The sequence below is a fragment of the Amphiura filiformis genome, chromosome 6 (assembly GCF_039555335.1).
Source record: "Amphiura filiformis chromosome 6, Afil_fr2py, whole genome shotgun sequence".
NCBI classification, from domain to species: Eukaryota; Metazoa; Echinodermata; class Ophiuroidea; order Amphilepidida; family Amphiuridae; genus Amphiura; species Amphiura filiformis.
Genome location: NC_092633.1, coordinates 10,047,828 through 10,061,632, shown reverse-complemented (window position 1 = coordinate 10,061,632; position 13,805 = coordinate 10,047,828). Strand labels below are relative to the sequence as shown.

The window sequence follows — 13,805 nt, the reverse complement described above, 5'->3', positions numbered from 1 at the left end:
ACCGCTGTATGCGTGGTTCCAGCGTAGGTGCCCGTGAGGGCTCCGGCTGTGTACCACTGTACCCATGCCTCACTGCGTTCCCCGCAAGGGAATCAAGCCGTGTATGGGTACCCGCTATACCGGCTGTCCCTTGGCTAGAGGGAGCTTGCCTAGTACCACGGGTAGCTGAGCGTGCATACCCCGATCAATCACCTCGCCACCTGAATAGGCAGCGTCAATCAATGGAGCTATGCCCTGTTGATTTGACAGTGATCGATCAAGAGAGGTAATTGACCCATTGCGGTAATGGATCACCCACGCTCCGCTGGCTCTCGAGGACATAAGTGGGTTGTTGATCAGCTAGGCTGTTCAAGCTACTTACTGTACCCTCTAGAGCCGCCCAAGGTCGCTGTGTGTGGCGGACCCCTCACGGCAGCTATGGGCGGGTGCATAGCGGCTACCACTGAAGTCAAGCCGTAGCTCGTCTTTGTAGCTGCCACCGAATGCACCTGGGTCGCTGTCCCGTGAGAGACTGCGAGCCCAACCCCTGAATAATCGCCAGCCAGTCCCTGTGGACAGCCAGCAGCTATTCTAGGGCCCAGGGTATCACTCGGCGGTCCCGCCATGGGCGCTGCCGTGTGACAACCCCAGTTGGTTCTGCTAAGACTACACCCACAGCGTTAGCAGCGGTATCGTCTCTGCTGAACCCATGCATGCTAGGGTTCAACCCAGGCAAGCCCGGGTACCCTTGCATGCTGCCCGTCGCTGGCTACTACTGTGGCTGTTTGAGCCCGTAGATATGCCTGCAACAGGCGGGTGTCCTCCTGCTAAAAACCCGTGAGGATTTTCGCTAGAGGACTGGTATCCTCCTGCTACAAAACCCGCTAGGGTTTTCGCTGGTGGTTACCGCTCTGCTGCCTGCTACTTTGCTCCGACGTATAGTCAGTGCTTTCGCTGGCTGCTGAGCCTTTGGGCGCTTAGCAGTCCCGAAGGAACCGCCTGCTTGTCCGGGGACCGGAGCCCCTTAAGCAGACCTGCCATGACCCATAGGGGCTGTCACAGCAGAATCTACCGTGTCGACTGGTATCCTCCTGCTGCAAAACCCGCTAGGGTTTCCGCTGGTGGTTACCGCTCTGCTGCCTGCTACTTTGCTCCGACGTATAGTCAGTGCTTTCGCTGGCTGCTGAGCCTTTGGACGCGCTAGCAGTCCCGATGGATCCTCCTGCTTGTCCGGGGACCGGAGCCCCTTAAGCAGACCTGCCATGACCCATAGGGGCTGTCACAGCAGAATCCACCGAATCGACCTTACCAGTGCCCTTGGTAGATTTCTTCTTCGTCCTATGGCGATGACGGAGCCTATCCCAATCGTCAAGCTGGAACTCGGAGAGTCCTAAGCACACGACAGACATCTAGAAGATCGTGAGCACGCCCTGTGGGTGAAACAGGGCGGGTGTGGGTCCCGCTCCGTCACCAGGAAGGGCAAGCCCGACAGGGCGAGGCGAAGCGAGGAGAAAGGGAGGGCACTACCCCCCCCAACACGCGACTCAAGCCCAGTAAGCAAACCTGAGCACGGAGGCTGGTCGCTAACGTTAGTGGTAAAGTAAGGACTGGCTAACTTTATTACTAAAATGTCAGGCGGGTCCCTACCAATCCCCACCGTATGAATATCTGATTAACTCGTCTTTATTGGACGGTAATGAAGACATAACGATAGAGTAATCACCCTAACATAGCAACAATAACCTACCGTACATGAAATACAATGTGTATGTACAAACATCTATTGTAACTTACAGGCTGCAATGGTTGTTTTACGTGGGAAACAAAATGAATGGCGTCAACGAGCGGCCATTTTGAATTGCTCGTGTGTCCCGTATACAAACGGAGGCACGATATGTAGCTAAGTTTTGGATCGTTTTTTGTCACTTTTTCGCCATAAAATGCCGTCAAAACTATCCTCAGCCGAACAATACCGGTTTGGTTTAACCTAAGGTGTGAAACTACAACCGTATATCTCGCCTTGGTCGAGAAATTGATACACAGTGCTATGAACAATCGATAGGCACGTCTGTGTCAGTCGGAGACCAAGGAGGATAAGGGACGATCATATGGTGTGGCGTCACCTTTTGGGTGAGTCCACCGGGGATCGGGGTTTTGTTATTTATTCATTTATGTGGGACAAAATGACTATTGGTTTTTCCGCATCTCGGGATCGATGCAAGAAGTATCTTAATCAACATCGGAAGCGGTAAGATCGACCGTGTACTGAGTCTATATCATTCTTTTTATTTTAATTTGACCCTGATACATTTCCTTTTAATTTTGTATATTATCATTACGTACATTTTACACTATCTTTTATTTTAGGATTTGTTTTGATGAAAAAATGGGTTTTTTATAATATTTTTAATTAATTAATTTTATAGTGGGGACATTTTTTCTCATATTTTTTTTCATATTCCTCGTATCATACTTATCAAGATAAAGTCTTGTTTTGTATTTATTTCATCCCTTATGTATTTCTTTATTTTTGTTTTAAGCGTTTATCATTATAGCGCCCTCATTATTTCGGACCTACATGTATTTCCGTTCGAATTGGCTTGAGAGTAACACCGCTCTTATTCACGGAATTATTTTTTCCTACCCAGAATGTCGAAGGTGGCTACCAGTATAGCCTGTTTGTTTCTTGATTTCTCCGAAAATACAGGATGGTAATTTGAGAAAAATATAATCTATTAAATGATACCAAAAACTCATCAACAATGAGAAAAATCGAGAGGATGATGCTGTCGATCGGGTCACAGACCTTTAAAGAAAATCGAAATGTTTCCTTCAGGAAATTGTTTTACTTGGAATACATACTAAATAAGATTGATCACTACTAGTTCTCAAAAACATGATGCATGGTTAGAAAATGCATGGTTAGAAAATCAAACGGTTACCTTCACACAATACTGTTTTACTTTTTACTTGGAATACATATTACACTAAATGAGATGAATTGCTACTAGTATTCAGGATATCTTAATATAGTACCGTACCTTTTGTTTCAATGATCAAAATTAATAGTTTCCAATGCAATGTGGGAGAAGTTCAAAAAGGAAACTCAGGTAATTACTGATGTAAAATACTGGTAACTTTGGCCAAAAAAAAAAAGGTTTGTTTCAAAGCTTGTGCGCGCATTTGTAAAATTGCACGATTTGACAAAAATTCCAGAAAAATTCGGCGAAAATCAGACTTTTTTTCTCAAAATACCATAAAAAAGTTGGGGGAAAAAAATCGCATTACGCATTTGTTTTCAAAGTCAAACCACCTGTGAGCTTTGAGACAAACCTTTTTTTTTTGGCCTTATCAATTTAGAACACTGTGCATGCATGTTAGGAATACACAGGAATATATTACCTGCCTGTATAAGTGTACAATTAGTACGCAGGTAATACAGATTTTTATCCAAGTGGTGTTTGACCAATTAGATTACAGAATTCTTATCAACTAAAGGATAAAAATATATGCCAAAATTGGAATAAAGATATTAAGAAAAACATAACATTTTCGTTTTAGAATATCAATTTAGGAAAGGTGCAGGTGTGCAAAAAAATTGCTGATAACAGCAAATGACCCTCCAAATTTGGAAACCTTGAAAAAGCAATAACATACATGTACATTATTATATAATACGAAGCTTTTAGCTATACCACACATTTTTAATACTGCACGGTAACACCGTGCAAGATAATTTTGATACTGAACAGGCGCGCACATTTTGCTTGTCGCTTTCGCAACTTGTAGCGTGTTCTGCGGCATACCAAGGCATGCGGAGAACCAAAGCAGGCGTAATTGATTGAGTTACGCAGTTTGTTGTTTTGTACCGCCGGCAAACATGATGAAAATGATTACACTAAACGACTGGATTCCAAATGGCACCCAGCATGTTTAGTTTGATACTTTGGTACTAAACATGCATAGAAAAAGCTTCATATTATACAGGCATGAGACTGCACTTTCTAAAAAAAAATGAAAAAAACTGAAAATGCGCGTGAAATTGGGCAAAAAGTACCAAAAACAGGCTGAAATTAAATAAAGTTGCGGAAATTTTGACTATAAAAAAAACTGAATTCAGTTTTTAAACTGAAAATTCTCATGCCTGATTATATAATAATAATAATATTGGATGGCTTTATTTTGGGTTGTATGAGAATATACTGCACTTGCCAGTATATTCTTATACAACCCTCAATGCCATCCAATATTATATAATTATTGCACAGTACTGGTACATATATAGTAAGTTATGATACTAATCCTGGCCCAATGTACCATAATGCAATAAACTGTTTCTTTTCCCATTCCTTTCATTTAAAACATGTCAAGAGGACAAAAAAAAGATAGATTAGCTGTCAGACTTTGATTTCATTTATGCAATGATTTTTGATTTTGATAACAATGTATGTTTTTTTGCTGGTAGTCTTATAATCATAATAATCGCAACTAAGCTTTGACATGTTTACATGCGTAGATGGGCTATGTGGGTTTGCCCTAGTTTTCCTGGACCATGCAAAATTTGGGAACTGTGGTTTGTTTGTTCATTTCTTTATTTTTTTACTCTGGGTCAAAAATGTTTTAATTTCCCTCTAAAAGTATCCCTCTGTTCTTCCATATGGCCCAGCTTTCATATGTGATGCGATCAAGCAAAATCAGTCGGAACTCGGACATATTGATTTTGAGATATAACCAAACAAAGAAATATTTCCTTTTGTTTTCGAAATTGCTGTATAATAAACTGATTGTTTAATTTTAGTGAGGTTTTCTGCAAAATGCAGCTTTGTAAATGCTGTTTACTTTCCTGTTAGTAACTGAAAATTTAATATTTCCAAGTTCCGACTGATTTTGCTTGATCGCATCACATATGATGGAGTTTGTTACATTTAAAAATCAACCTGTACTTACCCATGTTTGTCTATGTATGGTGGTTCTCTCATTAAGGCGATTGGTTGTGGGTCACTCCTAATATATCCAAAAACATTACCAATGTAAAGTGCATTGAGAACCTGCAACAGGAAACAATACAAGTTATTGTTAGTGATTCACCATGTCCAACTTTATTACGTACGTACAAACTTCACTGACACAAATTCCAAGATACATCCGTAACACCCATCAAGTGCAGTACCCTATCTGCAAGTTAGCTTTAAATAAACCATCAAAACCAGAATTAAGGTTCAAGTTTGGAACAGAGAAAATACATTTCAAATCCAGGAAGTTCATCAGCTTTCCCCATAAATACACAAGGCTTAAACAGCACAACCAAGCCTGATGCTCACACACAGAGTCAACATCAGTATTTTCACGCAATATATTTCAACTATCATCACCATCAGCATTGATACCATTACAGTAATATTATCGTTCAAATTCATGATCCTATGTTCATCTTGACATTTTCTACATTTACGTACAAGAATAAAATATTTATCAGATGAGCTACTCAAATATATTAGAAACATGACAAGTTCTGCTATCAGACAGCAGGTCACGATAACTGCAAACTTAACTGACCAAGTTAACAAAAAATATGCTTCCATCCACAGTCCACACTGCTGATGATGTAATGAATCAGAGACCTCATTTCATCTAGCAATGCTTGTTTTGAAATCCTCATATCTAGTCATTGACAGCAATGACGGTCCAGCAGTAGTCAGAAGGAAGTAGTATTATATGCTACAGAGCATTTGCATGACACAGTTTCTATGGTAGTGAGATTCTATTTAGATCAAGAGACTTAAAAACAACATCTAAATATATATGGACAAGAGTCACTTTGCATTGAAAGATATTCTTCCATGTGTGTCTGCGATGTGTGGTTGGAGAAGATGATATAGCAATTCTGTCAGTTATATTTGTGATTAATTTCACAAATAGAACTTATTTCTAAATATGTGTGAAAGTGCAGCTACCAGATACTACATACATTCTTGAAACTTACATTTGAATTATTAGGGAGCATTAAACTCTTGTATCTCCTTCATCACATTATATTTTATATGACAAGTTCTTGATACACTATGATGTAAATGGGCCCATGTTAAGTGCCATCATTGCCTAAATCAACATCAGTGAGACAATTTGCATTCATCAATTGAGATCAAAAACCGGCTCAGGTTGCTTGAAGTTAATATCACTACCAAACAAATGTTCAGAGTTCCTCTTTGTACTGAGAAGTAAGATCATGAGTGTGTGCCCCAAGTGCAATGTAAATGCACAAAACAGGTTTGTAAATTACAAAGGTTTATTGTGCAATATATGCAAATGAAGTCATTACTATCATAAAATGTGCAAATAACACAAGTGATGATCATACTCTATCACCCTAACAAGTTAGAAGTTAATTTTTGGATTAAAAAAGTCAGAAACCAGAAGAATAGTTTTGATCCTACTCCCAACAGCTACAAACATTTTGTTATAGTAATGGTAGAAATTAGGATCAGAACACAACACAATGAACTAAATATTACAGTGAACTTAATAGGTCTCAAGCCGAATATTCATGCTGACATTGTGTATGTTGCATCCCTTTCAGACAGTGAGTGAAGGGGCCAGTACAGCCCTCTTCCACACTAATTAGAAGACAGCTATAGGCTCTAACAACGATAAACCTTAATAAACATACAATCATGTAGTACCTCCAATCAAAACCAAAAGGTTGCAACAGCTTTGATTCAAAATATACCATATAAATAAGGAATTCCAAGTTTTGACTGTGCAAAACAAAAAAAAGCTGCATCCACAGTGTCCTTACCTTGCAGCAGAGTACTACTATCCATCAAGTCTTGTCTTATCACTGGTTTCAGTTGTAAATAAACCAGTTGGTAAACTACACTTTATATAAGACATTTTAGCTTTCAGGGGGTGGATGGGAGGATCACATAAAGCTACATGATAGTCATATATGTACAAGGAAGTAATGTAATAACTTGTCTACTTTTCTTACAATTACTTTTAATAACAGATATTTGGCTCTATTGTGAGTGGGTGATGGGTGGAATCATTTGGTTGTCTACCTTGTATTATTACCCTGGATTGACGTGAAAAGATGAACTTATAAAATGTCAAAGTAAACAAAAAGAATATTCTATCCTTGTTAAAACTTGATACACCTGCTAGTACTTTTAATCACAGAATTTAGGCTCCATAGTGAGCATGGTGAGTGGGTGATGGGTGGAATCAGTGCCACTTCCCTGGTGGAATCAATTGGTTTTCTACCTGGTTTCACCAGGAATATATGTCTCACCTGGTTTTACCCTGGGGTTTTACCCTGGATTGGTATGAAAAGATGGACTTATAAAATGTCAGAGTAGGGGCACATCTGCATATGTACCCGCACTTGCTTCTGTTTCAGAAACAAAACAAATTACATAAAATCTAGCATAAAATCATCAAAATAGAATTGGGTGGCAATTTCATTGAATGAATATCAATTAAATTTTCTGTTTCTGATTTGAGGCAAATGACTGAATTAATTAATTATACAAACAAACAAAAATATTAAATAGCAATGAAAAAGCATCAACATTGTATTTCTTGACCTCAGAGATGCAATCATCAGTTCTTTCAGATATCACTTCAGATGCAGGGTTCAGCTTGATTTGAGACCACCTTGATACAATTGTTAAGGTCAACACATAAGCACCATATTATACAGTGTATCCCCCCAAAAAGTACTGGGTATTTTGTTATAACTCAAAAAGTACACACTGAAATGAAATGCATAAGTGTATCTCCTGGGCATTACAAAAATGCAAAAAGTAGAAATTCAAAACAAATTGAGGGTGTCACTGTTGAACATATCATATATGGCTTTAAAAGCTACAAACCATTCTGTATGTTGAATTTGTTTAAAATACACATAGAACTCTGGGAATAAAATGACAACATACAACGTAAATCAACTGAAGATACCTCAACACAAATGACAGAATGTCAAGATGATCACAACCACTATAGCACTACTTTGGCTCTGTTGCTATTAGTATACTATCCAGAGAGGCGCATCGATTGAACGCTCGGTTACTCGCGCGTAAGTCCGTGAGGGCCACAGACTGCGGCTAAACCATTGTACAGAAAAGCTGGATCATCAAACAGTCCACAGTGGTCCAGGGATGTTAGAATTCATGAGCAAGTATGAAGAGGCTCAAGGTCAAACTTGGAAAGAATTGCATTGTGACAGGCATTACAAAATCATTCATTTCTTTGTAACCACTGAACAAAATTGAATGGAATTTGCACTGAATAAATAATGTAGGAAACAGATTGTACAATTCCTTTCTCAATTTTGTGATTCATCCAGAATTTTTATTGGGATACACTGTACAGTAAACTTGCATATGTCCATTCACTCTCTATTGTATCCATAGAATATACAAAAGCAGTTATTTTCATGCAATTAATTATCTTTTACACTTCAATAATTTCATTTTGATGCATAAATTCTATGCAGTCAGTATTAACTGTCAGTTTGTTTACTACTAAATAATTTGTTTATAGTATCATTATTGTACTCACAATACACCAGTTGTCAGAAGAAGTGAAGGAAGACACATACATACTAGTTATACTATTACTAATTAACAACCCATATTCGACGAGGGTAATGTATTAATTATCGCGATGTGATAATTCTCACTGCTTCATCGATGACCCCACGATAAACAATAGACTCAGCAACTCCCAAATGAAAGCTGAATAAAGTTGCCAATTTGACAATAATATTCCAAGTTTGTATAAGATTTTGCCTTAAAACCCTGGCAATGCCACCCTTAGAATCATTATCAGTACATATTCGCTAATATTCGGCATCATTATCCGAGAAAACTAAGCAAGCTCTATGGTTGAATGGGCCAACTGCATTTGATTCAAAGCATCTAATCAATATTACATTGAAAATCTGCCATCTAAAATAACTCAAGAACACACACACACAGGGTGTTAGTGTAGTACAATGCACCTTGACGTAAAATGGCCTAAAAATAACTTGTCACACACATTCATTTCTGGTGTGTACATCCGGCAAATAGTAGTATCCTATTTGTGTTACCGTATACAGAAAATAAAAACATTACAGATCTTTGCAGGTGGTTACTCTAAATACAGATCCTGGAAAAATCAGTGATCTGTAGTTGAATCATCCCAAACCCAACCCTAGTGCTAACACACCCTCATCCTACAAGTATAATCCTAACCCTAAATACTATCCTAACCCAAATCTGAACCCTAAACCTTTAAACAGATCCCCAATCACAGTCTTAATACCTACTTAACACTTGATATGCGACACACAGCCCACACATCTGGGGATTTCCCTTCCTTGCACATCCATGATGCCAACATGCCTCAGAATGGTATTAAAATATCATCCCTAACCGCATAAAATCTTACAAGGAAAACTAACCGATGTGACTGTTTCCCACTGATAAGTTAATCAACGCGTATCACTTGTTGGGAGTGAAATTGTACAAAATAATGCACACATACTGACTCCTGAGATGTTGATGCGTCTAATGCACGAGCCCCGAAGGGGAGAGTGCATTAGACAAATCAACACCTCAGTACAAGTGCATTATTTTGTACGATTTCTCGAGCAACAAGTGATATGCATTTATTAAAATTCCTGTGATTTTTGCAATTTTTATAACAAAATTGTCAGTAAAAATGTTGGAAAACGCAAACAAATATAAATGCATCCACCCGCAAAAAAATGAACACGTCCAAAAGCACTCCGCACATTCCATTAGAGCGCGTAGCGCACCTCTCTGGATAGTACACTAAGTAACAACAGAGTCCAAAAGTAGTGCTACCTGGCCTTAGTGATGAGGAAGTTCACTAGTAGTTGCCTGTGAACGGAAGTAGCCTGTGGTGATTGCAAACAACAAGTGGCTCAGTTCTGCCATCCTGAAACACTACAGCTACACCTGTTTACAAAGCTTGCAATTATTGGTCAATTAATGGCTTCAATGTAAATCTCTATCAATCCTGTTAATTAAGTCAGGGATGAGGTATAATGAGGCAGTCAGTCAAATAATATATATACAGGTATGTAAGCCGCCATTTTTCTGCCATTGCGTATCCTGTAACACTACCGCGATTTCTACTGGCTATATCGCATCTGTGCTCCGCGTTTCAGTAATGAAAATTACCTGCAAAAATCGCGGCTTGCTGCATCCATGGTTAGATTTTTTCAAGTCTGCTAGACTGCTACAGTGCATTTTTTTGTTGAACAACTTTTTTAATGATATTTTTAGCGCATCCATGAACTTAATTTATCACATACATCAATTCAACCAACTATCCCGCTATCTATATATCCGGGCCAAGATTTATACAAGAAAAATACCGTTTCAATCACGAAAATTAACCTAAATTGTGCACCTCTACACGTAAGACTTGGCGATAGTCTATCCAGATATTGTTGTCAAGCTCAAGGTGATTGACCCCCGATGATTGGCAGTTGGGAACTCGTACTGTTACGCATAGTCATGGTGCTGGGTGCGTTCGGGGTGCTGGCGACCCTCAACAGTCGCCAGCACCCCCGAAACCCAAGATGGAGGCCTCCGTACATGTACCGGGGGTGCTGGCATGGAACCAAAACAACAGCGGGAATCGCTGGTTAATCGCTAAATCGAGCTGGGAAAAGAACAGGAGGGATCAGCTGATCAGCAAAATTACTGTCAGAGGCCTGATTAAAGGTCCGTAACCCGATCGACAGCATCATCCCCCCGATATTTTTCATTGTTGATGAGGTTTTGGTATCACATAATAGATACTATTTTTCTCATTACTATCCTGAACTTTGACGCCCCAAGTCGATGTATTTCCGGAGAAATCATGAAAAACATCAACCTTTACAGGCTACCAATTTCTAAATACTAAAAAGTACGTCAGATTTCTGGGTAGGGAATTATGAGTGAATAATCAGTCTCCTCAACAGCTACTTTTGTTTCGCGTCATTCACAAAAGAGCGAACCACACTAACTGCTGAGGAGACTCCCCGGGAGATTCCAGCTTTACGGCGGTAGTATATAGATCTAAAAATTCCGTTATGAGCGAAGCGGGCCAAATAGCTCAGTTGATTAGCGTGTTATGTGTTAACCATGAGGTACCCGGTTCAATACCCGGTAATAGTTCTCTTTTTCCTCTCCATTTTTAACCAAAAGTTTTTTTACATTCATTTGAAATGTACATATTGCAAGAGGAAATATATTTTGTTTCCTTTTTTTCTGAAATGGTACGAAAAAGAGTTAAAAACAAAAAAATCCGTTCAATACGTGCATTTGCTGCATTGTCGTCAGGTCGGTTTTGTTTTCGTCGATAATGACATGGCTATTGCCATCATTTATACACAAAAATCTATCATGAACCGTGAGCGATATAAAGACGAAACTGGTTGTGGTTAGTGGTAGGCCTATTAAAACTAGTGTCACAACTTAGTATCGGAACGTGACTAGTGGAGCTTGATTGTCATGTCAGTGCACCACGCACGCATAGCACATGACGAAGGGAATATATGGCACATGTTGTTGTTGCTTGCCTGCCCAGAATGCAATTCACGCATACCAAGGTATTGGATTGTGAATTTTGCTATTTATTCACATTTATGCTGAAAATGCTCTCGTTTTTTCACGAAGCAGCATAAAGGGGACGATATTTGATATTATTATGTAGTTTTAAAGACAATCCATATCCAAAACCAAAAGTGCACAACATTGTCGATTCCTGTCATGAGAACACAAGCACAATTATAGACAGTGACTTTTAAGCTGCATTTAGTGCATTTACCATGTTTATACATTATAGCCGGGTTTATAATATAAGTGCATGGATGTGCAGTTAAATTTGAGTTAAACGGAAACAATATGATACATGGAAGATCCTAGTTTGAGCAAAAAAATCACTAAAATTGTCAAAATGGAGTGACAAACATTTTCCTGAGATATGTTTTTGTTGTTTGTCCCAGAGGAAGGGCAGTTTATTTTATCTACTCAAAATATTGTTGTTTATATATTTACTTTTGTCTACTTATCCCTTTGACATCCATATGTAACCTTGGATACCACCAGTACATAAAGGTACCCATAATGCAGAGCTACGACCCAAGATTGATATAAAATTGGATTGATTGAGCCCATATTTTAATACTCATTATCATAGCGAGACCAATAAATATTAATTGGGCGTAAAGCATCCAATTTTATCATTTTATGTTGTGGATCCAATATTTTCACACACTTGGATTCATCAAAACATAATAATGGTTGCATTAGGAACTATTCATATGAGACCAAATCAGACGGACAGTGAAGCACAGACGGACAGTGCAAACACAGTATGCCTCTATCTATCTGCCGATAACCTGCTTTAATCTGAGCATTGTCGTACACGTTCGCAGCGGAGGCATAAAAAGAGTGAATTCATGAATCAAATTCAATTTACAATTCTGTGAATTCCTGACCTCCTAAGTTAATTTTATTTCTCTATGCATGAAAATCTAAGTGAGAGCATTGTGCACTTCCATTTAATAATTTCTGGACAAATTCCTTGTATTCTTCCTGTGTCATAGCAGTATTGTCTTTCCTGTACATCATACTTAGTAGTTCCTGTCACACACAGCTCACTCAGCAATGTGATGCCATCACCATGGTAACAGGTACCTATAATTACACAGGGGATTAACATTGGAAGTGATCTTGTTGATGACAGAGTGAAGGCATCTTTTGATTGATGAGAAATGATAACCCACTTTTATTTACTCATTCATATGCTGCTCTGTGGTTCATAACATTTCTTACATGATTATTTCCTTCTATGAAAAATTGGGTCAAGTAAATATGGTGGTTCAAACTTACTCAGAACGTGCATATCAACAAGGGTGCTAAAATACCGTACCACGTTCGTGGAATCTTAAAATTTATCTTTTTATGCTCAAGAATTATTAAAAATGCACTATCAAAGCTATTTTATGCATTTCCATCAACTACATACAGAGGCCTACAGGTCTATTAAAGTTTTGGTGAAAAGAAAAAAATGTGGAGCTCCATCATCATTTGTTTATATTTTAAATACAAAATTTCTTAAAATTATTACTTTTTTCCTGTTCCAAAAACCCCTACAATCAAATTCACCTTAAACCTGTTAAGAGTACTCATTTCATCTACTTGTGTATATATACAATTTGCATATGTTCATAATCATATGCAGGGTGCGTTGCCCCATAATACCTACTTTACCCATCAATATACCAGAAGTGAAAAATGTTGGCCACATTTAACAACTTTACCCCAAAGTTAACAACTATTCCCTACATGTAGGGGCCCTACATATTTGGACATTTTTCAATAATTTGGGCTACAGTGAACAGTGCAGCATAAATCGGACTATTTTTGGCCAACTACCCCCTGGACAGTAAACATGAATTTACACAAACATTATGTATTAAATGACTTTTATGTCCTACAAAAACATGACCCTTTGAATCTGCATTATTTTTGAAAGTAAAATTATACAATCTATTCATTTCTTATCCAAAATACAATAAGCATGAGTCACAGAGTAGCTGGCTGGCTGGCTACCTTAGCTGGTTGATGGTCAAACTAACATATGATTACTGCAGAGCATTCACCTGCTTCGTTACCATTATAAAATTAACACAGAAATCAATGCACTTTCACATTGATTGAATATATTTACAAGTGTATTTTTTTGCATTCTGTTCTGACCATTTTTGTAGCTTTCAACCAAAATTATGTGTGAATACATTCCTTTTGTAGAGCTAGGTC

At 38.5% G+C, this 13,805-nt stretch overlaps 1 protein-coding gene across 2 annotated transcripts in view; it reads right to left on the bottom strand.

Moving 5' to 3' along the window:
- Nucleotides 1–13,805, bottom strand: part of LOC140154948 (mitogen-activated protein kinase kinase kinase 2-like) — a 141,542-nt gene that overhangs the window by 108,259 nt on the left and 19,478 nt on the right. For both annotated transcript variants that reach the window (XM_072177609.1, XM_072177610.1), the window contains exon 2: nt 4,927–5,027. The gene's annotated coding sequence lies outside the window, so the exon portion shown is untranslated. The remainder of the gene's footprint in view (nt 1–4,926; nt 5,028–13,805) is intronic.